Source organism: Monodelphis domestica, chromosome 3 (assembly GCF_027887165.1).
Source record: "Monodelphis domestica isolate mMonDom1 chromosome 3, mMonDom1.pri, whole genome shotgun sequence".
Classification (NCBI taxonomy): domain Eukaryota; kingdom Metazoa; phylum Chordata; class Mammalia; order Didelphimorphia; family Didelphidae; genus Monodelphis; species Monodelphis domestica.
In genome coordinates this window covers 197,199,773-197,227,754 of record NC_077229.1, presented here as the reverse complement: position 1 = coordinate 197,227,754, position 27,982 = coordinate 197,199,773, and positions in this window count along the sequence as shown.

The window sequence follows — 27,982 nt, the reverse complement described above, 5'->3', positions numbered from 1 at the left end:
TATAAAATGAGCTGGAAAAGGAAATGGCAAACCATTCCAGTATCTTTGCCAAAAAAAAAAATCCCAAATGGGTCCCAAAGAGTCATAAGTGACCAAAAACAATGACAACGAGTATGATTATTGTAATAAAGCATTGTAGAACATACAAACATCATTATACTTGAAAGCTATAGAAATATGTCAACAAACCAGATAATTAGTGTGCATGGTCTACTCTCGCTGTAACTTTCAAATGGTTCTAAACTAAACCTTGGTAACTAAGCATAAAAGTTCTCAAAGAAGCTATATACTAATAATGATAACTGACTTTCTTCTTGTGCTTCATGGTTTCCAAAGCATACACACATTATCTCACCTGTAATCCCCATAGTCATCCTGGGAGGCAGGTAGAATAAATATTCTCCATGCTTTGCAGATGGAGAAATTAAGGCTTAAGAGGGTAAATAGTTTGTTTGAGATTGCATAGCTAATACATAGCAGAATTAGTACTTAGACCAACATCTCCTGCTTGCTAATCAAATATTCTTTCCACTAGACCACAACAGAAAGTAGCTCAGATTTGAATTGAAGAAAACAGGAGCAATAGCAAAATGGCTATTATACTCTATTCTAAATGACTCTTTACTATGCATGCCTTCCTCAGTGGTTTTGATAATGATATTTCTAACTTCTCTTCACTCAGTCCCACACCAGCATCACATCACTACCACTACTTCAGGATTTTATTACATTCAGTTTGCATTCACTATAATACTTTTCCATTCTACTCCCTTAAATATTACAGGAAAGGAAAGTCTCAAAAAGAACATGCGGAAAATGCACTTAAAGCATAATGTGGAGGTGGGCGGGAGCAGAGATCTTCATTTAGCAGTCTATAGCTGATGCCCTTAGAGTAGGATTTCTTAATTTTTTTTTATTATGTGCCCCTTTGGCAGGCTGGTGAAAGCTATGGACTCCTTTCAGAATAATGTTCTTAAATGCATAAAATAAAATGCACAGGATTACAAAGGAAACCAATTGCATTGAAGTACATTTACCTAAATGGTTTTTTAAAAACTTTAGAGAACCTATATTAAACAATTTTTCAAAAGCCTCCCTACACAGATGCTATCTATCCCTAAGGATAGATTGGGGCAGGGAGAATGCAACAGCTTTATTGAAAGAAAAGTACAATGAAATCATTCAAAAGCTTAAAAGAGTCTTAAGGGAATTTAGACACTTCCCCTCAAGCACGGGACCCAAGTACAAGGCAGATTTTCTCTGAATGCAGACAGGGTGAAACCATATTCTAGCTGCTTACTTGCAAAGACCAGTCTCTACTGGTCAGGGGAAATTTTTCCTTGTCCTGGATCTTTGCTTTGAAATTCTCAGTGGTGTCACTGGGCTCCGCTTCAAGTGTAGTCTTACCAGGCTAGGTTTTCACAAAGATCTCCACACCACCCCTGAGATGAAGGAACAAGTGCAGGATGGATTCTTTTTTTATTTGTCTTCTTTTTTTATTGGCCAGCAAACAATTGGATTTCAGTCAGCAGACACTCAGTTTAGCTTCAATCTTGAATAATCCATAAATTGATTATAACATTTTGACAATTTTCATCTGGAGAGAATTTCCAGATTCCATGTTTTTCTAAGCAGTACAAAGACTGATTTCTTAGCTCTCCTTTGCTCTGAATCTCATTGCTTTGTGTTTTCTTATCAATCATGCTTTGGCATATCAATTGGGAAATGACTGAACAAGTTGAGGTATGTGATTGTGATGGATTACTCTTATGCCATAAGAAATAAGGAGCAGGATAGTTTCAGAAAAACCTGGGAAGGCTTAAATAAACTGATGCAAAGAGAAGTGAGCAGAACATCAATGAAGAAAATCTCCACCTTCAATTCATTTAGACATATCATCACTAAATTTCAACACTACCACAAGAAAGAACTGCTTCTAGACTGAAGTTATTTCTGGTTGTCTGGAATCCCATCTCTACATTTAAAAAGACCTATCCCAAGATCACCTGCAGTTGTAGGCAGCTATTCTCCTTGCATCTCTGGTGATGAATAGAACATATTACTCAGGCCAAAGTATATCAATCAATAAATTTATCAATGAGCATATCCTGAGATTCTAGCACAAATAACTCATTGCCCTAAATTCTATGGGTGGATACTGAAGAGGATTAAGCTATGGCTCTTTCTCTGAAGGTTCTTAGTAAGGAAAGCTAAAGTAACATATGATAAGCTTAGAAATGATCACTTGCAGAGCCTATGTGGTACAAATGACAATGGCAAGAGATGATTGTAGTAGGTAAAGATCAATTTGGGCAGGATTAGTCAGGAAATATTTCCTGAAGACTGTCAGGCTCTTAGGGAGATTTGGATACTGGGAAACAGTGAAAGCATTCCATATCAGAGAGAAGAAATAGGAGAATGAGTATGGAGAAGGTCAGCTTGGCTGGAGCAGAGATTGAGTGAGGGTATTATAATTTAATTCTATTTCTAAAAGAATAGATGATTGTTGGACATAACCAATGAATTCTGGGGAAAAGAAACATTGTATCTTTGAAGGTCTACACTTGAATTTTCAGTAGAGGAACCAGTAAGGGGAAGAACAATGGAATATTTAATAGGAATGTTTGTCTAGCCAAATATTACTATCACATTTGTTCTCATTGCAAATGAGGTTCCTACTCCACTGCCATTTTCTAGGCCATTCTCTACTTGTAGAATGGATTGCTGAATTTCTAATTATATCTGTCTCTTAATAGATAGTGTCATTCTTGAGAGAAAACAAAACAAATGCAAGACATTTGCAGGAGCACAAAAAATATTATGCTATACTACTTTCCCTGTTATACCTGCTGGTCCTGCTGGTCAGAGGAAGAAATATAGTAATCATATAAATTTTCTATAAATTTTACCTGTCCAATATAATTGGCAAGATTGGAGGTCAAGTACATGTTAATCAAAAAGGGGGAAAGATGGTATAAATTAAGATTGGATTAGCAACTTTCAAATATCCAATCATATACAGAATCACTGACACAACCAAAAGAAATATTTTCATTCAAAGAAAGTTAAGATGAGAGTAGTTCACTTTTTGTGGTGGCAAAGAATCGGAAACTGAAGAGATATATATCAATTGGGAAATGGATGAACATATTGTGATATATTTTAGTGCAGAAATACTATTGTGCTTTAAGAAATGATAAGGATGATTTTAGAAAAAGATGGAAAGATCTACTTGAACTGATGCAGAGTGAAATAAACAGAACCAGGGAAACATTCTACACAGTAATAGCCTTACTAGATAATGATCAACTATGAAAGATTTAGCTTCTCTCAGCAATACAATGATCTGGGACATTTATGAAGGACTTATGACAAAGGATGCTACCTACCTCCAGAGAAAGAACTGTTGGAATCAGATGCATTATCAAAGCAGCTATCTTTCACATTGATTCGCTTTTGGTTGGGGTGCGGGTATTGATTTTATATGAGCATTCTCTTACAAAATGGAAGTATGTTTTGCATGATAGTATATGTATAACCCATATCAAGTTGCTTACCATCTCTAAGAGGGAGGAGAGAAAGGAGGGAAAAAGACAACTTGAATCCTATAATTTTGGAAAATGTATGTTGAAAAGTGTTATTATATGTAATTAGGAAAATGAAATATCTTTGAATTAAAAAAAGATGAGGGAGGCTTCAGTTTCTGAGCTGAACATAGAAAGTAGCAAGTGATTATTCTGCATTCTACCAGCATTGCTTGTCCTGGCCTGAGAACAATCCTAGATTTCATTGGTTTTAGCTCAACAAAAAATGTCCTAGATTCTCTGTTGTGTTTTCTGTTCCAATTCAAATAAATGCTATTTCCTCTAACTTAGTTGGAAACATTTCAGTGCTTTCCATAAGTAAGTGAGAACTTGTAAGGGCCTTAATTGACCTGACCCCAATTTCCTCTCTTTCAGGATTTCTTCCCTCTCTATCTGTGTCAGACCCATGATCTACTTTCAAAATCCTGAATTAGAAGGGTTACTACTACCACTACCAATCTTGAGGCTATTCTGATCTTCTTAGGCATTCTATGGAAGCAAGATGGTATGACAGATAGATCCCTGAAAAACTGGAATATATCTTGTGAGAAATTAGGTTTAGACAACTTCTTATGATGTGGATTATAATGAGCTCCAAATGGATACTTGACCTACATATAAAAGGCCATGTTATGAAAAGACAGAGGAAAATGGAAAAAGATTCCTTCTACAACTGTGATTGGGTTGGGAAGTCTTAATCAATTAAGGAGAGATGGAATTATAAAAAATTAAACAGATAATTTAAATAATTTTGAATTTTAAAATTTTACATAAACAAAAGCAATGCAGCTAGAATGAAAGAAAAAATTGTCAAATTGGAAAAAATCCTACTAGTATATATTTCTGATAAAATCCTGATATGATACAAATATCTAAAGCCAAGAGATTATATAAGTGGTCAAGTGATATGAATAAATAATCTACAGAAGAAGATATATAAATGCATGGTTGATATAGGAAATTGCTCAAAATCAGGAATAATAAGAGAATAGACATGAAAACAACCTGGAAATTTCACCTCACATCCATAAAAAAATTTAAACAGAAAATTAAAAAAAAAACATTCAACATTAGAAGATTAGGAATGTTGTCAGAAGCAGAAGACAAGCATAGTAATATTCTGTCAAGTAACCTATGCATTTGTCTGACCTCTGTGAAAAACAATTTAAAATCATACTGGAAAAGGAGCTTATACTTTTTTTTTTTTACCCAGAGATTCTACTATTGTGCTTCTCTCATAAGAAGGTTGATGATAGAAAGAGGTTTGTGTGTGTGTGTACCACAAAATATTTATAGTAGCCCTTTTTGTGGTAACAACAACAACAAAGGAACAGAAACAAAATAGATGGCATTGATTGTGGAATGGCTGAACAAATTCTGATATGTGAATATAATGGAATATCATTGTGCCACTAGAGACAAAGAATATGAATTATTCAATCAGGGAAACCACTTTTCTGAAGTGATATGGAATAAAGAAAGCATAATCAAGAGAACCATATAAACAATAATCATAATTATGTGCATAGAAACTCTAAAAGGAAGAGAGATTCTTTATAGGATGTCTTCCCCAACCCACTTATTTCCAATACTTTCCCTTTTATAATAATTTACTATTTATCCAGTATCTTGCTTGCTTTGTATATGTTTGTTTGCATGTTCTCTCCCCATTAGATTGTAAACATTTTGAGGGCAGGAACTACCTTTGCTTCTTTTTGTATCCCCAGCACTTAGCAGTGTCTGCTCAGAGTAGGTGGTTAAAAAATATTTATTGAGTGACTCATTGACTATTGCAATGAACTACCTCCAGCCTGAAGAACAGATGAGGAAACACATTTTCATTCTCTCATTGGGAAGAGTGAGAGACAACAGAATTGGAACATGAAATATATTATCAGGTGCCATCAATGTCAGTTGGTTTTAATTAAAATTTTTGTTGCTGCAATTGCAAGGAATCATTTAATGGAAAGGATATTAAAAAGAAATGACTAGCATAAATACAAAAGGAAACAGTTTTTTAAAAGAAGAAAGAGCTGTAAGGGACAGAATGTAAAAGATTAAAATATTAAAGGTTAGATGAGCTATTTAATAATAGTAGCCAGGAATTTAATCAATTCTAAATGATTTTTTAGCAATTTATGCTAATTTATTTACAAAAGGAGAAAGAGTGAAAGTAAGAAAATCAGACAGAGGATAGGGTAAGATATCTAACCTAACACACTACGTATTTTGCTCTGGCCCCTGGCTCAACCCAAGCAGGGATCATTATTCCTCAGCCAGAGGGGCTTCAGCCTTTAGTCAAGGCCCTGGGAATGAATAAAGCAAGAGTTTTAGTCACAAAGCCTCTCTCAAGAGCGGAGGCCTTTCCAGAGGCTAGTCCCTTCAGAAAATTCAGGAAAGGAGTCAGCCTTTTTCACTCACCCACGTGGTAGTTCAAAGGGAGAGATTTAAGAATAGTTTCATAAGTCCAAGGACTCAGGTCCAGTAAGCAGATTCTTCACAAGCCTCCAACTTGAACTCAGAACTCTGAAGAGCAAAGAAGTGCCTCACAGAAAGTTGTAACTCCTTTTAAAGACTCTTCTTTGTGTCATTTCCTGTGCCTTCTTCTACTTTCACATGGACAAATTATAGTGTATAGTTTTGCTTAGGACAGCCCAGGGGGAAGTCGGTGGTTTCTGATTTGTCACCCACTTTTGCACATGTGGGTCATAGACCTCCCCCACTCAAGTGTAAGTGGGGTGTATATTCTTCTGGTGATTAAATCTAAAAATGGGCAGGGGAGAGTTAATTCCATCTTCACAGAACATTGAACTTAGAGTTAGGAGACAGATGTGAGTCTTGATTACATATAAAACAAAATAAAAAGGGGCCAAGAGAAAAGTGGACGGAGTAATAAGGCTCAGTTTCTTTATTTTTACAATGTCAATAACAGGGTATTTTTTTTTTATCAAAAAATGGGATAATATATATAAAGGACTGCAGAAATATAAGAAAGCAACTATACATGCACATGCACACATATATGTAGTAAAAATAAAATATTCATGGTAGAGGGACACTGAAAAAAGAAACAAGAGCTATGTAGGAAAACTACAAAAAAAAATAGAACAGCTTGGAAAAAGAGGTTTAAAAATACTGAAGAAAGTAACTTCTTAAAAATCAGAATTGGCCAAATAGTTTAAAAATACACAACACTTAATGAAGAAAATAGCTTCTAAATTAGAATTGGCCAAATAAAAGCTAATGACTCCACAAAATAGCAAGACAATAAATCCAAATCAAAAGACTGAAAAAATAAAAGAAAATGTGAAATATTTCATAGTAAAAACAACTGATCTGGAAATAGATCAAAGAGAAAAAACCTAAAAACCACTGGACTATCTAAAAACCATGAATTTTAAAAAGAGCTTAAGCATCTTCTTTCAAGAAATTATAAAAGATAATTATCTATATATCTTAGAATCAAAGAGAAAAATAGAAATTGAAAGAATATATGGGTCATTTCCTGAAAAAAAAAAATCCCCCAGACTCCCAAAGATATTATAGTCAAAATCAAGAGTTCCAAAGTCAGTGAGAAAATACTGCAAACAGCCAGAAAGAAATAATTAAAATACTGAGAAGACATAGTCAGATTCACATAGAATTTAGCAGCTGCCACAATAAAGAAGTAGAGGGCTTAGAATATGTTATTCCAGAAGGCAAAGGAGTTAACATTATAACAAAGAAAAAGCTACCCAGAAAAACTGAGTATAATCCTGAGAGGGAAGAGTAGAAATTTAATGAGATAGAATACTTTCAAGCATTCCTGATGAAAGACCAGAACTGGATAGAAAATTTGATATTGTAGAACAAGACTCAAGAAAATCATAAAAAATTAAATATGAGTGATAAATCATGAAGGACAAAACTGAGGTTAAATAGTTTATATCACTATATGGGAAAATGATACATAAACCCTAAGAACTCTTATCATCACTATGGCAGTTAGAAGGAATCTATTTAGAGGTCACAGATGTGTATATCTGTTACATTGCAATAATCTCAAAAAAAAAGAATGGAAAGATGAGAAAAGAAAGATGCTCTGGGAGAAAGGGGAAGGGAGAAGAATGGGATAAATTTTCTTACATAAATGAGGACCATAATGAAGACTTTGATTGAAGGGAGAAGAGAGGGGAATAAAACTTGAAAAAAAATCTTGAATTTCACTTTCATCTGAAATGGTTCAAGGAGAGAACACACATAAACACATAGTTTTTACAGAAATGTATCTCAGCCAAAATAGAAAGGGGCCAAGAGAAAAGTGGATAGGGTAATAAGAGGTATAATGAAACCTCTTATAATATAATAATAATAATGTATATGAAGGGAGGAAATGGTCAGAACCAAAATGACTCAGGAAGTGGACAGAGTAATAAAGAGAATAGGATGGATGGAAATACACAATTAGTAATCACAATCTTGAATATAAATGGGATGAACTCACCCAGAAAAATAAAGAGAATAGCAGGATGGATTAGAGACCAGAATCCAATACTATCTTATTTATAAGAAACACACTTCAGACAGAAAGATGTACAAAGAGTAGAATTCAGGGGTCAGAAGATAATCTATTATGCTTCAGCAAAAGGAAAATGTAGAAATTAGAGTCTCAGGAAAAGTGAAAATAAAAATAGAGGTAATTTAGAGATAACCAGGGAAACTATATTATTGGAAAGGCTTCCAAAGACAAAGAATCGGTATCAATAGTGAATATATATTCACCAAATGGAATAACATTCTAATTCTTGAAGGAAAACCTAAAGTTACAGGAGGAAATATTAACACTATGAAAGTGGAGGAACTCAACTTAGCCCTCTCAGATTTAGGTGAATCTAACCATAAAATAAATAATAAAGAAGTAAGGATATGAAAAGAATTTTAGAAAAAGTTAATATGTGCTTGACACCATCACAATAATCAGTCACATAGTAAGGTATAGAAATCTCACTAGCAAATGCTAAGAAGCAGAAATATTAAATGCACATTTTTCTGACCTTAATTAGATAAAAATACATTGAATAAGGGACTTTTTTTTAGTATCAATTAAAAAATAATTTGGAAGTAAATAACCCAATCCTAAAGAATGAGTGGGTCAAAGAAATCAAAGATACAATCAATAATTTCATTTAAGATAATGACAAGACAATTTAACTAAGCCTGTGGAATTTGGCCAAAGTAGTATTTGGGAGAAAATTTCTACTTTTAAGTGCCTATACCAATAAATGAGAGAGAAAGCAGACCAATGAATTGAGCTTATAACTAAAAGAACCATCAAGTTTATAATTCCCAATTAAATACCAAACTAGAAATCATGAAAATCAAAAGAGATTAATAAAGTTGAAAGTTAGTAAAAATGACTTAAAAAATAAAACTAAGAGCTAGTTTTATGAAAAAAAAAGATAAAGTAGCCAGGATAAGATGGCCACAGAGTAGAAGCAAGGGTCTTCTCCTCACCACTGACCAATATAAAGCACCTCAAAAGGACAAAAATCAAAATCAGATGAGTGAAGGGGCTCTAATGTAAGGAGCAGCCCTGAAGGTAGTCAGAGTTTTAGCATTTTCACACTATAAGGGGGTAAACTTACTCAAACTGTAAAGGCTAAAATTATGGTTGAGACAAAAAAGTCTAAATTTAAGTTGTTGTCATGGGAAATCCCAAATAATAAAATACCCAAGGCAGCTGGAAATTTTTATGGTGATTTCATTGATAGTGGAGGAGATTAAGGAGAAGTAAGAAGGAGAAGGAGTAGGTTTTTTCTCTCCCTTTCCCCCCCTCCACTCCCCCTCCTCCACCTGATTAGTATTGGGTGAGGAGATCAGGAGATAGGGAAGTAAGGGTTTGGAGTATGAAGGAGGAAGGAGTCAGCCAGAACTCCAGAAAAAAGAAGGGCTAAATGCTGATGCCCAAATCTGAATCACCTCAAGGTAAATTCACCATCAACACTCCAAGATGTCGAAACGCCTAGCACACTTTCAGCCAGAGTCACCTCTCCAGGGAAAGAGCAAGAGAGAGGAAGTGACGTGCCTTACGTGGATGGTTTTACATCACTTTCCTGTGTCTTATCTGTACCAATGATCGCTTAGCTTGACTTAGGACAGCCCAGGAGTCTGTTCATTTTTATGCACATGTCTGTTGAAGGCCATTTCCTCAGATAATTAAATCTTGAGTTTGATGCAGACCTTCCTAATCTTGTTAAACTAAGAAGGGTGGAGAAATGTAGAGTTTCCAAGACCTGATTCTGTTATTCCAAGTATCTCCATTGTTACTGATCAGGAAATAGCTAAACCAGATCTTCTAAAGTACAGTCTGATTAGGGTAGGATAGTTTTAAAATTCACACTACCAAAGTGTGAGTTGATCACCCCTCCCCAACTCCACCTACAATTCTAGAGTCAGAGCAAGGATGGGGTAATCTCTAGGTTCTTAGGCAATAGCTGAGGACAACACAGACTTACCTGTGAGAGCAGTGAGACTTGGGACCCCAGGAAGCTAAGGAACATGGAGCATGGGTGCAGAGATAGAGCAGAGAGGGACTGCCCACAGCAGATGCTGCAGAGCCTGAAAAATAGCCTCAGGGCAAAAACTGCTCTGTAGCTCAAAATACAGAGACGTGCCTACCCTCCTCACTCAGACTTCTGGCTGCAAGGGGAAGAAAAAACCAACACAGCAATTTCTACCAACACCCAAGAACTATAATCTACAATTACAAAAATAAATAAATAAATGAATGAATGAATGAATGAATAAATAAATGAATAAGTGAATAAATAAATAAATAAATAAATAAATAAATAAATGGATGGATGAATGAATGAATAAATAAATGAATGAATGAATGAATAAATAAATAAATGAATGAATGAATGAATGAATGAATGAATGAATGAATGAATGAATAAATAAATAAATAAGAAAAAGACTTTGATACTGGATAACTTCTATGGTGAAAAATGGCAGACTACAGAGGAGATAGCAGAGGGAAACAAAAAGGCAAACACATCTAAACTTTCATGATAAAATAGAAATTAGTCACAGGCTCAAAGAACTCAAATTTGAGTTTAAGAACCAAATAAGAAAGATAAAAGAAAGTTGGCAAGAAAAGTGGGAAATAGTTAAAAAAGAAAATAATAATTTAAAAGACAGAATCTTCCATTTGGAAAAAGAAGCCAAGAAAGCAAATGAAATGATGAGCAATTGGAGACCATAATTGACCTGCTGGCAGCCATGAAAAGCAGGATAGACCAAACCAAAAAGGGAAATCAAAAGATCATAACTGAAAACCCATCTTTAAAGACTAGAATTGGGCAAGTAGAAGATAATGATTTCACAAGACAGCAAGAATTAGTAAGGCAAAGTCAAAAGAATGGCAAAATAGAAGGAAACAGGAAATATCACATTGAGAAGATGACTGACCTGGAAAACAGATCCAGGAGAGATAATTTGAGAATCATGGGTCTACCTGAAAACCTAGAAATAAACAGAAACCTTAACATCATAGTATAAGAAATTATCCAAGAAAACTGCCCTGATATTCTTGAATAAGAAAGCAAAATAGACTTTGAAGGAGTCCTTAGATCACCCTCTACATTAAATTCTCAAAAGACAACTCCCGGGAATGTAATTGCCAAACTCAAGAGCTTCCAAGATAAGAAGAAAATATTGCGAGAAGCCAGAAAGAGACAATTCAGATATCAAGGAGCACCAATCAGGGTTACACAAGATCTGGCAGCCTCCACACTAAAGGACTGCAAAGCTTGGAATATGATATTCAGAAAGGCAGGAGAAATGGGTCTACAGCCAAGGATCATCTACCCATCAAAACTGATTATATACTTCCAGGGGAAAGTATGGGCATTTAATGAAATAGAAGATTTTCAAATATTGGTAAAGAAAAGACCAGAACTAAATTGAAATTTTGATGTCCAAATACAAACCTAAAGAGAAACATGAATAGGTAAACAAGGAAGAGGGGGGGGAAATTAAGGGCTTCAGTAAGGTCAAATTGCTTATACTCCTATATGGGAAAATGACATTTGTAACTTTCAAAAGCTATTTTCACTATCATAGTTGTTAGAAGAGTTATCCATAGGTAGAGGTTGGGGTACTAAATGATTTAAGATGATATGTAAATTAAAAATAGGATAAATTATACCACATAAAGAGGGATATGGGAGGGATAGGGGAACAATACTATTATAGGGAGAGGAAAAGAGTTCTAATAGGTAATACTGAAAATTTACTCACAGTGGAATCAATTCTGAGAGGGAAGAGCATCTTGATCCACTGAGGTATTGAATTCTATCTTACCCACCAGGGAAGTTGAGAAGGAAAAACCAAGATGGGAGGAGTGGGGGGAGTGTACCAAAAAGGAAGGAAAGAGAAGGAGGGGATTTAATAGACCCTAAAGAAAAATAAAAGGGAAATGAAAAGGGAGCAAGTGGGAGGGGAAGCAAAATAAGAGTGGGGATTCGGGGGACTGAATAAAAAGCAAAACATTGGTATAGAAGGAAATGGTAAAAGAAGAAAGGGCAGGACTAGGAGAGGAAATCAAAATGATGGGGAATGCATAGTTGGTAATCATAACTCTGAATGTGAATGGAATGAACTCACCCATAAAACAGAAGCAAATAGCAGAGTGGATTAGAAACCAAAATCTTACCAAATGCTGTCTACAAGAAACACATGTGAGGCAGGTAGACACACACAGGGTAAATGTAAGAAGCTGGAACAAAATCCATTCGTCATCAACTGAGAATAAGGCAGGAGTCTCAATCATGATATCTGACAAAGCCAAAGTAAAAGTAGATCTAATTAAAAGAGATAGGGAAGGTAATTACATCTGGATAAAAGGCAGTATAGAAAATGAGGAAATAGCAGTACTCAATATGTATTCACCAAATAGTATATCATCCAAATTTCTAAAAGAGAAACTATTGGAGCTTAAGGGGGAAATAGATAGTAAAACTATACTAGTGGAAGACCTGAACCTTTCTCTATCAGATCTAGATGAATCAAAGCAAAATAAATTTAAAAAAATAAATAAGAAAGACGTAAGAGATGTAAGTTAAATCTTAGAAAAATTAGAGTTAACAGATATAAGGAATAAAATAAATAGGGACAAAAAGGAATATACCTTTTTATCAGCACATGACATATTCACAAAGATTGACCATAAAAATATTTCAAACAAATGCAAAAAAGCAGAAATAATAAATACAACCCTTTCATATCATAATGAAATAAAAATCATAATAAGTAAGGTTACAGGGAGAGGTAAATCAAAAATTAATTGAAAATTAAATGTTATATGATTCTCCAAAATTTGCTGGTTAAAGGACAAATCATAGAAACAATTAATAATTTCATTGAAGAGAAGAGAATAACAATGATGAGATATCATATCAAAATCTATGGGATGCCACCAAAGCAGTATTCAAGGGAAAATTTATACCCCTGAGTGCATATATTAACAAATAATAGAGGGAAGAGGTCAATGAATTGGGCATGCAAATTTTAAAACTAGAAAGAGAAGAAATTTAAAAACCCAGATTAAAAACTAAATTAAAAATCCTAAAAATTAAAAGAGAAATGAATAAAATTGAAAGTGAAAGAACAATTAAATTAATAAATAATACTAGAAGCTGGTACTTTGAAAAAACTAGTAAAATAAAGTACTCATTAATCTAATAAAAAAAGGAAAGAAAAAATCAAATTAATAGTATTCAAGATGAAAAGGGAGACCGTGATCACCTCTAATGAAGAGGAAATTAAGGCAAAAATTAAAAACTATTTTGCCCAATTATATGGCAGCAAGTTTGGCAATCTAAGTGATATGGATGATTATTTATAAAAATCTGAATTGCCTAGATTGATAGAAGGAGAAATCAAATCTTTAAATAATCCCTTATCATAAAAAAGAAATTGAATAAGCCATCACAGAACTCCTTAAGAAAAACTCCCCAGGGCCAGATGGATTCACAAGTGAATTCTATCAAACATGTAAAGAACAACTAATTCAAATATTATACAAACTATTTGACAAAACAAACAATGAAGGAGTTCTATCAAATTCCTTATATGACTCAAATATGGTTCTGATTCCAAAGTCAGGCAGATCAAAAACAGAGAGAGAAAATTACAGACCAATCTTCTGAATGAATATAAATGCAAAAATCTTAAATAGAATAGTAGCAAAAGGACTCCATAAAGTGATCATGAGAGTTATTCATTATGATCAGATGAGATTTTACCTGGAATGAAAAGATAGTTTAATATTAGGAAAACCATCCACATAAATGACCATATCAACAACCAAACCAACAAAATCACGTGATTATCTCAATAGATGCAGAAAATGTCTTTGACAAAATACAATACTCATTCCTATTAAAAACATGAGAAAGTATAGGAATAGAAGAGTGTTTCCTAAAAATAATAAACAGCATTTATTTAAAACCAACAGCAAACATCATCTACAATGGGGATAAACTAGAAGCCTTCCCAATAAAATCAGAAGTGAAACAAGGATGCCCATTATCACCTCTACTATTTAACATTGTACTAGAAATACCAGCAGTAGGAATCAGAGAAGAAAAAGAAATTGAAGGCATTAAAATAGGCAATAAGGAGACTAAACTATCACTCTTTGCAGATGCTATGATGGTCTACTTAAAGAATTATAGAGAATCAACCAAAAAGCTAGTGGAAATAATCAACAACTTTAGCAAAGTTGCAGGATACAAAATAAACCCACATAAATCATCAGGAATTCTATATATTTCCAACACATCTCAGCAACAATAGTTAGAAAAAGAAATTCCATTTAAAACCAACCTAGATATTAAAATACTTAGGATTCTTTCTGCCAAGACAAACACAGGAACTATATGAACTACAAAACACTTTCTATACAATTAAAACTAGATCTTAGCAATTGGAAAACCATTAATTGTTCATAGATAGGATGAGCTAACATAATAAAAATGACAATCCTACCCAAACTAATTTACTTATTCACTGCCATTCCTGTCAAACTACAAAGAAACCTTTTTACTGAATTAGAAAAAAATATTAAAAAGTTCATTTGGAAGAAAAAAAATCAAGAATATCAAGGCAAATAATGGAAAAAATGGGAAGGAAAGTGGCCTAGCAGTACCAGATCTTAAACTGTTCAAGCAGTGGTCATCAAAACAATATGGTTCTGGCTAAGAGACAGAAGGGAGGATCAGTAGAATACACTTGGGGTAAGTGAACTCAATAAGACAGTCTATGATAAATCCAAAGATACAAGCTTTGGGGACAAAAATCCACTATTTAACAAAAACATATGTGAAAATTGGAAAACAGTATGAGAAAGATTAGGTTTAGATCAACATCTGTGAATTTTAAAACTATTCCACCCTAATCAGACCATTCTTTAGAAGATCTGAGTTAGCTACTTTCTGATCAATAACAATGGAGATGCTTGGAATAACAGAATCAGGTCTTGGAAAACCCACATTCTCCACCCTACTCAGTTTAACAAGATTTTGAAAAATCTGCATCAAACTCAAGATTTAATTATCTGAGGAGATGGCCTTCAACAGACATGTGCAAAAAAAAAGGACAGACCTCTGGGCTGTCCTAAGTCAAGCTAAGTCCTCATTGGTACAGATGAGACGCAAAAAAGTGAGGTAAAATCGTCCATATAAAGCACGTCATGGGCTGCCTCTCTCTCTTTCCCTGGAGAGACGACTCTGGCTGGCAGCATGCTAAGTGTTCCGACATCTTGGAGTGTTGGATGGTGAGTTTGCCCTGGAGCTTATTTCAGATTCAGGCATCTTAGCTATGCCTCTTTGGAGGTCAAGCTGATTCTTTCCTCCTTCACACTCAAACCCTTACTTTCTAGATCGCCTATCTTTCTTCCCAATATTAGCCCCTTCTTTTCTCCTTCTTCTTAAAATCTTCTCTACTATATCAATTAAATCACCATAAAATTTGGCAGCTGACTTGGGTATTTTATTATTTGGGATTCACCCTTTACACATCTCACACCCTACACCAAGAAAAATTCAGAATGGATGAGTAACTTGAATATAAAGAAGGAAACTATGAGTAAATTAGGTGAACACAGAATAGTATACTTGTCAGATCTTTGGGAAGGGAAATTTTTTAAATCCAAGCAAGAGATAGAGAATATTATAAGATATAAAATGAATAATTTTTTGATCATATTAAATTAAAAAGATTTTGTACAAACAAAAACAATGCAACCACATTTAGAAGGGAAGCAACAAATTGGGGAGGGGAGGAAATCTTTATAACAAAAACCTCTGACAAAGGTCTAATTACTCCGATTTATAAGGAGTTAGATGAAATGTACAAAAAAATGTCATTCCCCAACTGATAAATGGGCAAGGGACATGAGTAGGCAATTTTCAGATAAAAAAAAATCAATACTATCAATAAGCACATGGAAAAAGTGTTCTAAATCTCTTATAATTAGAGAAATACAAAACAAGACAACTCTGAGGTACCACCTCACACCTAGCAGATTGGCTAATCTGACAGCAAAGGAAAGTAATAAATATTGGATAGGATGTGGCAAAATTGGGACATTCTCTCCTCTTCTCCCCTCCAACCCCCTGTTGTGATGTTAAGCAGTCTGATACAATTCCTCTGCCCTCTGGATCGATAGATCCTAGCTCTTCTGGAATATCATATTCCAAACTCTCTTATCCTTTAATGTAGAAGTTGTTCAGTCTTATGTCCAGCCATTCTTTTGGCTGCTTTGGTTGTTTGCAATTTTTTTTTTACCTTGGCCTGGGAGTCCTAGAATTTGACTATAATATTCCTGGGAGTTACCCCTTTGGGATCTCTCTCAGGAAATGATCTGTGGATTCTTTCTATTTATATTTTACCCACTGGTCTAAAATATTAGGGCAGTTTTCCTTGATAATTTCTTGACAGATAATGTTTAAGCTCTTTTTTGATCATGGTTAATTATCTCTCCTGGATTTATTTTCCAGGTCAATTGTTTTTCCAATGCTATATTTCAAAGTTTCTTCTACTTTTTCATTCTTTTGACTTAGATTGTTTCTTGATGTCTCATGGAGTCATTAGCTTCCACTTGCCCAGTTCTAATTTTTAAATCATTATTTTCTTCACTGAGTTTTTCCTTTTCCTTTTCCATTTAGCCAATTCCATTTTTTAAGAAGTTCTTTCTCTTTGTGAATTTTTCCATATGGTCAATTTTGCCTTTTAAAGATTTCTTTTCTTAAGTGAATTTTTGTATATATACATATTTTTTTCTTCAGTTTGGCCATCTATGCTTTTTAAGAAATTCTCTTCAGTAGATTTTTATGCCTCTTAACACTGGCCTATTCTGTTTTGGGTTTGTTTTTGTTTTTGTTTTTGTTTTTTTGAGGCATTTTTTTCTTCAGTATTTTTCATTCCTCCTTTACCAATATATTGATTCCTTTTTTTGTGATTTTCCTGTATCACTTTCATATCTTTTCCCAATTTTTCTTCTACCTCTCCTATTTGCTTTTTTAAATTATTTTTGAACTCCTCCATGAATTCTTTTTGGACTTGAGGGCAATTTATATTGTCCTTGGAGGCTTTGGATGCAGCAGTATTGATTTTTTTGTTTTCTTCTAAGATTGTATTTTTGCTCTCTCCATCACCAAAATAACTTTTGTCCAATGAGTTTCTTTTTTGGTCACTGTTTGTTTATTTTCCAGCCTTCATTCTTTTGACTTAAAAAAAATCTTAAAGTAGGGTGCTGTCCCTTTGGGGAAGGAAGAACTACTGTTTGTGACTTCAGGTTCTTTTTGTATCTGCCTTCAGAGCTAACTCTGGACAATTATAAGTTTTCAGTACTTCCAATGGAGCATGATATAAAATGTGTTTTTAATACTTTGTGACATGCTCTGGTCTGCAAATAACCTTGGAACTGTAACCAGAGTCCCCTGATCCTCAAAGGCTGGTTTATGATGGTGCTTCTCCTTAATCTAAGAACACAACTTGAACCTAAGAACACAATGTGAACCAGGCTTCTAAGTTATTTTGGGCTGAAAATTTATTTCATTCTGTCTTTTTGTGGGTTATGCTGCTCCACAATTTGTTTTGAGACATATATAGACATAAATAGATATATCAAAACTTATAGTTGTTTAGAGGGCAATTTGATAGAGCTCAGATGGGCCTGTATACCTTCTCCCCTATCTTGGTTATGCCCCCTGATCATTTTAATTACATAAATTAAAATGGCTTTGCACAAGCAAAGTCAATGCAATCAAAATTAGAAAGAAAAAAAAAGTAAGATATTAGGAGAAAATTTTGCAGTAATTCCTTAGATTAAGATTTTATTTCTCAAATATATAGGAAACTAAGCCAAATTTATGTTGAAGTGATATGGACAGACATTTTTCAGAAGAAAAAATTAAAGTTATCAATAATAATATAAAAATGCTCTAAATCATTGATAATTAGAATAATGCAGATTAAGAAAACTCTGATCAGCTCAGACCCATCAGGCTCCTTCTCTATCTCTCTTGCTGAATTTTCTTCCAGATCTTACTCTCTAACCATATGTATCCGTCAAAATGCAATACTGGACCCCTTTTCTCTTTTCCTTCTTTACTAATTCATTTGATGATCTCATTTGCTCCCATAGATTTAATTACCATCTCTATGCTGACAATTCTCAAATCTATTTAAACTAATATACATCCTCTGCTGAACTCCAGTGGAGCATTTCCAACTGCCTTTCAGTCAACCTCCCCTTTTTTCCCCCAGAATATGACTGATATATACATTTGCATGACTTCAAAAGAAGTATAAGTAATTTTACTTTATGCTCCTTGTTTTCATCTTCTCTATGGTAGGAGAGATCATCTGGCCTAAACTCCTCATACATATATGCATACACACACACCTCTTAGAATAATGCTCTCTACATAGGAAGTGCTCAATAAGTATTTGGGGCCTAAATAATTGGCCTTCCTGGCCCTTCATCACACCATCTGACCATCTTGATGGAAAGTCTCAGGATTTTTTCCTACAACATTACTCCAGTTTCAAAGGTGTTCTGACAGTGATCTATGAGATGCTGAAGCATCTACAGTTGTAGAATCAAAAAAGGAGCAAAAGCCTTTGAAAATCCAGTGCAGAAGGAGATGGAAATGGATGGGGAACAACTTTCTAATGAAGGAAAAGATAGGAGATACTCTTTTATTCCACACATGTAACTCCCTCAAGTGACCCAAGAAAATAGCCTAAGCTATTCATTATCTTGAGCCTCACTTAAGAGTTCTAAAACAAGAAAAATCTAATTATTTCAGAGCTAACAGGAAACCTAGATCATGGGGAAAACCTTCAGGAGACTATCTGAAGAAGACATCTGAAAATCTCCCTGAGGACAGCTGGTGTTAGATGATGGTATTTATGGAAAGAACAATAGCAGCATTAACAACAACAATAATAAAAATAATTATAACAACAAATGACAAATAGTATTTTAAAGTTTGAGTAGAGGGCCTCTAATCCAATTCCCCTACTTTACACATGAGGAAAATGAGGCTTAGAGAGGTTAAGAGATTTCAGGGTTCAAGATAGAATGAGACTAAAATAGTCTTCTTAAAAACCCAATAAAAAAACAAGCTATAAATGAGTTCTATCTGATACTGCTGATACTACTGGTACTAGTGATGAAACTGATTTTTTAGATCTCAATGATGGTACCCTTTGTAAGTTGAAGGTGAGATGGATAATGAGTGGTGCTATAGAATTTTCAGTTTTAAATTTTTGGGGCTGCTTCTATGTGGGCTATCAGTGTGGAAGTAAAGGAGGGGGGTCAAAAAAAACCCTCTTCTTTTGAGTCTCTGACTGGATCTAATAAGCTCATTTTAACTCCAATGATTATTCTAAACAATTCTCTATGAATCCCAGTCACTATGGTCCTGTGTAGCCTAGGATCAGCTTCCTGCACCCACACAGAATTCAGCTACATTGGCAATTAAGAACTTCCAAGAACTCAGACTAAAATGAATAGTCCCCCTACCACTAGTACTTGTACTCATGAGTTTTCATCTCAGTCAACACAGATTGCAGTCTCAGCTCGTGCTGTGAATGAAAATAGGGAACTTTCCCTCCCCCAGGGTTTAATTAGAGATCTGGCAAGGTGAAGGAGAGATTGATTATAGAAGAGCAATCCACCACTTTGATTATGAAATCATTAATGCTGGCTCTTCCAGGATGTAGAATTCTGAATTTCCCCTCTCTGAGATGTCCTTGACCTCTCCACTCATTATTCCACTCCTCCTGAACCTAATTCTCATTATGAACTTTGTTCTTTTCTCTCTCAATATTCTTCCAGTTAATCAGCCTTTTTCTTTTGCTTTCCCACTTAAACCATATCCTAAGAGTGGTACAGCTGTTTCAACATTGCCACAGATGGAAACCCAGAATCTCTCATCTTGATGACTTCTGTCTACCTTCTCACACCCTAACCCTGAGTCACTACTCAGACCCATTTCCTCTCCTCCAAACTTGCCAATCATCAGTAGAGGAAGTGTTTTATATTCTTGGCTCAATTTTCTTACCACAGAATAGAAGAGTTCTTAGAGCATAGAGTTTTTTTTTAGAAGTGGAATTTTAGAAGTAGAAAAGACCTGAGAAATCATTAAGCCTAGCTTTGTCCTTTTATGAGCTTTAGAGACAGATGGGACCAGCACAGTGTCTAGTATACAGTAAGCACTTAATAAAAAACTTCTTGACTAAGTGAATGCCATAGAGATAGTCTAACGCAAACACTTTCTTGCATATGAAAAAAAAAGTGAGTCCCAGAGAGAAGTAACTTGTCCATGGCTACATAGGTAGTAAATGGCAAAATTGGGATTGGAACTCTAGTCTCTAGCTCCCAGCCTTTTCCACCAAATCACAATCTCCTTAGGTTTCTCCTAATCTGTGACATTTTATTCTTCTAATATGTGACACAATAAATATGGAAATTTAAAGAAAAGACACATTCAAAGTCCTGTTAAATTTCTAAGAGCTGATCTTCTACATGAGGCAAAAAAAAGGTCAAAGTCTCCCATGGGACATTAGAGGAATTTGTCCAGCAAGCCTTCCCCTGCCACAAAGCCTTTTAGTCATTTGGCCAGATTTCTGTCTTTCTGGTACCATTTTTAAGCAGCATCCATTTTTAATTTCTCTGTACATTTTCAATGTTGGAACAATGCCAGTTCTCTTTATTGACTTCCTTCATTCTCCTTTATTTTCCCTGACTTTCTTTGCCTATCTGGTTCAGAGCCTTCCACAATCTACTCAGAAGCTGAGTAAGGGCCCCACGGCTACAGTGGGAGAAGAGCCCTGAATCCTAAAGGCTGCAGCTTATTACCAATCTGAGCATTCAGAAACAAATAGGCTTGTACTCTCTCTCTACTCCTACCATATGCTCAAATAAGTGATGACCTCTATAGTCTCTATTGGCTGACTCAATTTTTCCTTCCTTGCATGTTCTTCAACCTCTCTACTAGGGAGGGACTTCAGACTGTTTGCTTTTTTCTTCCATCTTTTTATGGTCAGCTTCTCTAAAGTGGACTTTAGAGATCATCAAGTCCAATGCCCTCATATTTCAGATAGGGACAGTTGTTGCTCTTTAGTCATTTTTTTACTTGTGTACAACTCTTTGTAACTCCATTTAGGATTTTCTTGGCATCTGAAGAAACCGAGACAAGCAGCATTGGGTGACTTGCCTGGAGTTGCACAACAAGTAAGTGTCTGAGGTTTTGAACTCAAGAAAATGAGTCTAACTGACTTCAGGCCTGGCACTTTTTTCACTGGGCTACCTAGCTACCTCTCAGATAAAGATGCTGAGACCCAAAAAAGATACTTGGGACTTGCTCAAAATAAGGATAGAAAATAAGTTAAAAGTTGGAAGGGATCTTAATGATCATCTTCCTAGGAGTTCTTAGCCTTGAGTCTGTGAACTAGTTTCAATAGGAATACACATAACCATAATGGTTAAATGGATAACTGTAGTTTAACATAATTGGTTTCTTTTGTTATCCTATGTATTTTATGTTATACAATTAAAATTAGTATTCTGAGACTGGTTCCCAGGGCTTTTCCAGACCAACAAAAGAGTCTGAGACATAAGTGTTGAAGATCTCTGACTCCATCCAACTCTCTCAATTTGCAGATGAAGAAACTGAGGCTTACAAAGTTTAAGTAACTTCATAATTGCAAAAATCAGAGCCTGGATCCAAACTCATGTCCTCTGCTTTCAAATTCAATGCTTTTTATACTACATTGGATTTTAGTGTTGTGGACACTAAAATCCTTAGTCCATAATACCTTAAAAACTTCATACATAGCACAATCCCATTTGTGGAATACAACACCAAAATTCTTTAAATTTTCTCCAAGGTCCCTGGGCTTATAAAACTTCCTTGGCCACTATTATCTCTCATTTTTAGACCTACAGTTAGAAATGGTTTAGCCATTGTATAAGTTGGTGACTGGCTACTTGGTGTAAGTTCCAGAATGCTAGAAAGAACCCTGAGTTCTCTAAAAAATCTTTCCCACCTCTTCACTAATTCCAAAACCTCTTTAAGTGAAGATAAACCTTTCTTTTAATAATTAGAAATGAAAAGATTAAAATACAAATACACTCTGGAAAGGTGGCGCTAACCATACAGACTATGGTGTCAATAATTGTCAGTTTCAGAGATCAGATTTTGCAAGAAGTCTGAAAAAGAAAGTCAACACAGAAAATTGAATTTAAGAAGGGAGTGGGAAAAGGTTAAAAAAAGGGGGGGGGACCTTTTTATTCCAAAGAGACCAAAGACTGATTCTACCCACTACAATTATATTGACAGTTTCACTTAACTAGATGCTTCCTGGAAATAAATATATCTAAACACACTTTTTTGCCCAACAATACTTAATGGTGGCAAGAGAAAGATTGATGTTTCATCATCAGTGTAGTGATAGAAAAATCATTGCATTTAGAACCAAAGAACCTGGACTTGAATTCTGCTTTTGCTTCTTACCACCAAACTGAGATTCTTCACATTTCTAGATGGGCTTCAATTTATATATTTGTAAAATGAGAAATTGGACTAAATGATCATCAAGGATCCCTTTTCAATTCTAAATCTTTGTTCTAATCAAACTTTGAGCAAGTTCTGTCATATCTTTAGTCCTCAGTTTCCTAATCTTTTGAATAAATAGGATAGATTAAATTATTTCCAAGATCTCTTCCAATTCTAAATGCTATGATCCCATAAAGTAGGGGCAGGTAGGTGGCAATGGGGATAGAGGGTCAGTGAAGAGCAAAATTCAAATCTGCCCTCAGATACTTACCAGCTCTGTAACCTGTGGCAAGTCACTTAATTTCTGTTGACTTCAATTTCCTCACTTGTAAAATGGGGAAAATAATAGCACCTGTCTAATTGTGAGAGGTAAACAATTATACCATGCATAGCACGGCACCTGATACATAGTATAATATAAATATTAACTATTATCAAAAAGGATTGGTATCATTAATTTTACCTAAACCAACCAGGAACCAGAAGTATTATCAGAAGGCTCACTCTGGCAATCCCTTAAATTGACCATCTGGTTCTCTGGTCACCACTCTCCATCTCTCCTGAATTCCCTACCCACTCTGCCTCCCCCTCCAACCTCCTTCCCCTCCTCCCCCCCTCCCCCCCCCCCCCCCCCCGCCCCATTGTTCTATACATACCAGAGCTAAGTACTCATTCTGAGTTTCTAACAGAAGACACAGTGTCTCAATAAACTTCTTGCTTTGAATTCCCATGGAGGGTGCTTCAGTCACTGCTCTTTCCTTGAGGCAAGGCATATGCACCAGCAGCAATTGAAAAATCTATATAAATTCCATTTCAAAGGTTGCCAGAAATAAAGAACCTTTATATATGTTAAGTGATGGCATGAACCTGTGAATTATATACAGAAGAATCTTTCTTCTCCATTACTTCCTATAGAATAAATAGTGTGGCCTGGAATAGGAAGCAATTTGTCAAATCCCATCCAAACACAGTGAAATAGCAATCTTGTCAGCTCATCTCCAAATACAAGGAATCCTATTTGGGAAAAAAGAAATGTAAAACTAACTCCCATGATCCAAAATCTGCCCACTTGAGAAAATTGGCAATTATTTTAGACACTATTACAGTATAAGCAAATGCAAAAGTTCCACATACATTTGCAGCTCCAAAAGAAAAGACTCACTATTAAATGGTATAATCTTGAACCTAGTTATCAGATTCTCCAAAGAGTTTTCCAAAAACCCAAATCTAAGAATCATTAGTATGCAAGTGTTATTGGTTCCTCATGACTATGGAAGCTGTCACTATCTCAGGTTTATTGTGTCTGTTTTAAGAAATTAACTATCAATTACAAAAATTGTGGCCCCATTCCCCATCCAATACAAACACATTATTTTCAGACCATTCAAAAGACATAAATCCCATAGCAACAACAAAAAAAATTAATGAAGACATGAAAGACGTTTGTAAATAAAAGCTAGTAATAGTCATTTTCTGCCCCACCTACAAATAGGTGTAATCTCTATGCTTCCCCAAGTGAAGAGATGGGATAATCTTCCTGAGAAAATTTCAAGGGTGTGGTAAAAATTTCCACCAGTGAACATGAAGACAACATAAGGTTATTTTCAGTCATCCCCTGAATCCTCTCAGCAACTCTCCCCAAAACAAGCTGGGAATTTGTGAAGTCTGTTGTCTCCACTCTGTTATCAGGATTCTGCTAGAACTCCTGTGTTTGCATGTGTCACTATTGAATACCTTTCACTCTACTCTTTCCCAGTCCTACTGGTAGATCAAGATAGACTAGGGCTAAGGTGGCATTAGGAATCAAGAAAATAATACATAGGACAATGAACACAGTGATACTATCTCAAGGAGAAAGGGAAACAAGAATTCCTAATGGCATCCCAAGACCATGTTGGCTCTGATTGCCTTTCAACCCACCCTACTCTGAAAAGATCTAACAGTAGATTTAAAAAAGGCAAAGGTTGCTACCAATGACCAGAGAATGAAACTAATTCTAGGGAAGCACTATTCACCTATTTCAAACCAGAACTTGCACTCCACATTCTTGTGACTCAGATGAACCAAAACCCTAGCTCCATACTTCCACCTCTGTGAATGCATTGGGTGAGTTGCATATTCCAACATAAACTTGTTTTTGTATTCCTGTGCCTGATCAAGAGAAGATTCAAAGTAGGCATGTTCTAGAACTCCTGGGTTTATATTTCTCCTATTTCTAGAAAACCTCTTGGGTTTGGGAGAATAGCAGGCTCTTGACTGATTGATAAATATTTTATTGTTTATTATTATTCAGTGTTCTATTTAATACAAAGTTTATATCCATTCTGTCTACATACTGCAAACTCTTACTCTTTTGATGACAGTATACATCATTTCTCATGTATAGGTAACTCCATTCCTTTAAATATCACATTGCTAAAGATGTTTTCTCAAGAAGGCACAAAATCTTTGTAATTTGCTCCAAATACATGTGTGTTAAGTCAGAGATGTTCATCCACCTTTTACCTGTGGCTCCAAGAAGCTGTGGCATGTGTGGCCATATACCCTGGTAAAATCAGTCTTGGCAAGTCATTTCACCCTGTGTGCCTCAGTTCCCTCTTCTGTAAAATGAGCTAGTGAAGGATATGGGAAATACCACCAGTATCTTGTCCAAGAAATTCAGAAATGGGGTCACAAGGAGTCAGATATTACTAAACAACAATAGTAACTATACCTATGAGATACAACTATATATATGTATATATATATATTTATATATATATATACAATTATACATATTAGATGAAGCCTATGCTCTTAGAGTTAGTGTGTTGATCCGTTTTGCTTAATTTCACTGATTTTCTACCCAGAAGATTTTATTGGCTCAGGGTCAGGATGTAAAAGAGCTATTAGAATGTGACTTGGCATAAGCCAAAAAGCAACAATTCAAAAAAGAAAAGGAAACCAAGAAGTGATACCTTTAAAAGTTTACTTTAAGATTTTCCAAAAGGGAGCAAGCATCCTTCTGTGCTATCTAACATAAAAAAGCACAGAGCAGTGAGAGCTCCAGAAACCATACACACAGCAACCATACCATTAGCAAAGAATGGGATGGGAAAGCATGGTGTCTGCTGCCCCCATCCACTTCCTGACTGGCCCAGAGTGTAGTGGCAGAGCTGAGCAAGCAGCTGGCTTGCTATCCTGAACACCCAGGGGAATGATAACCCCTAAGAGAAGGAAATACAAATGCAGCCAGACTTCCCCATCCATAGAATGCCTTACTGGAAGCATGCTTGTAGAGATTCATTTCCTCTTCTCTCTTCCACCAAGGCCTATATGGGTTTCTAATGGCATTTTAAACTAGCTGTTAATGTGCGTAATGTAGTTTGGGGAAGAGCAAAAGGGGCATAATTATAATAATCAATAGACTTACGAGGAAGAACAAAAGCTTCTATTAAAAATGAAGCAAGGCTCCAGCTCTTGTTCCAGTCTGAACCAGGCCAAACCAGGAAACCAAAGCTGTCAGAGGAGGTTTGCCAGAGTTCAGAGTGAGGGGAGACAGATCTGGGTCATTTTCCTTCCTGTTCTGAGCCCTCCTGGTGGTCAATTGGGGTCTATCTTTCCTAAGCAAAAGTAGAAAACAGAATTTCCAGGCCTCACCAATCATACTCCTCTCTTTCCTTGGTTGTCAATGGCTTTAAATTGCATTTCTGCTATGGCAGGCTCTGTTCCCATTTAGGAATGAGAGGATTTGTAAAAGGGAGGTCATGTGAAAGAAGGGCAAGACTTGTTCTGCTGGGCCCCCCAGGGTCAAATCAGGAGCACCTGAGTGGAAAGTGCAAAAATGCCAATTTAGGTCTAACGTCCAGAAACACTTCAGAACAATCAGAAACATCTCAAAGTAGAACGGTTTGTCTCAGGAAGTGATGCGTTTCCCTCCATCCTTGGAGTTATCCAAGTAGAGGCTAGGATTACCATTCATCTACAGTGTTAGTGCAGGGATTCCTCTCAAGAATGGAGATTGGGCTAGATGGCCACTAGGGCCCCTTCCAACTTTAAAATTCTAGGATTCTATCTTCCCTCCCAGCCTGAAGCTCTGGCCATGTCTCAAGAGAGAGAGAAGCCCACAAATCAGAGTCCAGCACGGTGAACATGATTTATACAGCTCAGGCCTGCCAGCCTTCACACTCATTCTTACCTGCCATGGTATTGATCCTGTCAGGTTCTGTAGGGATAATTAAGAGCCATGACAGTCATTCCCTTCAGTCATGCTTCAGTCTGGTTATTCATGGGATAGTATGGCGGAAATTGTCAAAGGAAGTCAATTGCATTCACATTACATTTAGCAAGTGAGTCTATATGCAACACACTATACTAGAGCTACGAGGGTAGAGTCTACTAAACATCTAGGCCATGGGCAGAGTCAGTACAAGGGATAAGCAATGTAGGTGGTCGCCTAGAATATAAAACACAGTAGGGCATAATGGAGTATGCTTTTCCATATTACTTTTTTTTTTATAAATGCATACATTTTTAATACTAGAAAATATCTGTTCTTCTAGGCACATAGGTATATTGGAATGGTGCAGTGGTGGACTTAGAGTCAGAAGCAATGGCTTCAAGTCTCAAGTTCTGTCACTTACCATTTTGGTGCCCATTTTGGTTTCCTCACCCCAAAAGCAGCAACGGTATTCCTGATGAAAGAAGAACTAATCAAGGATGCTACAAGGAAGAAGAAGAGCTAGGAAGAAGAGCCCTATTGATGGCCATCAATGGAATTCACCATCAATGGAATAATAGTTCAGACTTCAGAGGATTCACCCTCTTTTTCATTTATCAAACTTGAAAAAATCTATTTTCCTTATATATCAATGACCCTGTGGTAATAATTTGTCTTAGAAGGTAGACTGTCAGGGAAGGAGTCTATATAGAAAACTTCTCAGAATGTGGTCCCTATTCATCAGGAGAGGAACCCTTTAAGCTCTGGCTATTCACTCAATAAGCATTTATTAAGCACCTACTATGTGCCAAGCACTATGATCAGCACTAGGACATGCCACAAGATGAATATGGGAGTGGCAAAGGATTGATAACACAAAATGAAGTGCCCCAGACCACAACAAGCACAAGATCCCCATCACATCTCTCTTTACCCATAGAAGCCTTCATCAGTAGAATTCACTCCCATTACCAAAATAAGACCTCCTTCCTTCCTCTCCTTTTCAGTCCTTCTCCTCTCTTCCTCTCCTACTCCCCTGCTAGACTGGGTTCAAATTCTCCCCATTGGTAATGCTTAATTTG